This window comes from Corvus brachyrhynchos, unplaced genomic scaffold (genome assembly GCF_000691975.1).
Source record: "Corvus brachyrhynchos isolate BGI_N302 unplaced genomic scaffold, ASM69197v1 scaffold5, whole genome shotgun sequence".
NCBI classification, from domain to species: domain Eukaryota; kingdom Metazoa; phylum Chordata; class Aves; order Passeriformes; family Corvidae; genus Corvus; species Corvus brachyrhynchos.
In genome coordinates this window covers 9,235,108-9,236,352 of record NW_008238321.1, presented here as the reverse complement: position 1 = coordinate 9,236,352, position 1,245 = coordinate 9,235,108, and the positions used below count along the sequence as shown (strand labels likewise).

Here is a 1,245-nt window from a genome sequence, read left to right as displayed (position 1 = left end):
GCCGTGCCCACGCCCGCCCACGCCCCTCACCCCGCGCTGGGGGACGCTCCCCCGGTCCGGCTCTGCCCACGCGTGTCCCAGCCCGGCCGCCGCTCCGGGCTGGGGCAGCGCCGCTCTGTGACAACAGAAAGTGGCTGGAAAGGGGCGAGGCGTCACACGCTCTGCCTCCGGGAGGCAGGGAAAGGCTGAGGGACCGATGGGAAGGCATGAATGAATGAATCTCCACACAGAGCCCCAAGCAGCAGGGAGAGGGAGAGAGGAGGAGGAAGGAGAGGAGGAGGAAGAGCCGGAGCAGGGCAGGCAGCAGCAGACGTGACGCCGGCAGGTAAGGGGGTGCCGGTGCCGCACGGCCCCGCGGTGCCCGGGATGGCAGGTTGGGGGACACAGCCAAAGGGGGACAGGAGCTACCGGGACCCTGCATGGGTTTGGGGTTTTTTTTTTCAGGGAGCATGTTTTTCCCCTGACTCCTTGCAAAATGTGGAGTCCCTAAACTTCGCAGGACTCCTTTCCTCCTCCGGTACTGCTGCCCTGCGCCTGCCGGCTTTGCAGGGTTCCGGGCTGAGCCCGGCGGCAGCTCCCGGCGGGGACCGGCCCCGGCGGCTGGATCTGCCCCGCACCGGGGCAGCCCTGAGCCGGGCCAGCCTGCCCGGCAACGCAACTCGGCCGGGCGTTTAGAGTTACCCTGCCGGGGGTATCCAGCTTCTGCCGCGGCCCCTTTGCTTTGGGGGATCAGTGGGGAGCTCCTCTCCCCCCGGTCTCCATCCCCCTTCGGAGCTCCGTCCCTGCTGTGGTTACATAAGGCAGAGGAGCCCGTAGCCAGCGCTGACGCGGGCCGGATCATCGGGATCGCACCCAGGGATGCCCAGAGCTGAGCTCAGCCTTGTCCGGCTGCTCCCCATCCTCTGCCCCGCTGCCCGCGCTGAGCAACCCACTGCCTGTCCCCGACTGCTGCGGGGACTGTGCGGCACAGGTACACCCCTACACACCCCTACACACCCCTACACACACACACTGCCCTGCCGCTGCCCTTGGCTCTCCCGCAGAGCTGCCCGCACTAGCGGCGCTGGAATGCGCGGAGCCCTTGGAGCGCACAGCCGCACGCACACCTCGTCCCGTGGAGCAGCCTGGCTCCCGCAGACGGGCCCACGCCAAGGCGATGCACACTGGAAGTGTTTGCACACAAACACAGCGCTGCAGGCAGCACACGGGTCACGCTCTCGCGCACACGTGGGCTGGCGCTCGCCA

The 1,245-nt window shown here is 68.4% G+C and overlaps 1 long non-coding RNA gene across 2 annotated transcripts in view; it reads left to right on the top strand.

Moving 5' to 3' along the window:
* The first annotated feature begins 69 nt into the window (after positions 1-69).
* The window catches only part of LOC108446701, a 63,277-nt gene continuing 62,101 nt past the window's right edge, over positions 70-1,245 (top strand). The window contains exon 1 of one of the 2 annotated variants that reach the window (XR_001861990.1): positions 70-325. This is a non-coding gene — a long non-coding RNA (uncharacterized LOC108446701). The remainder of the gene's footprint in view (positions 326-1,245) is intronic. The other variant, XR_001861989.1, reaches the window with a different exon arrangement.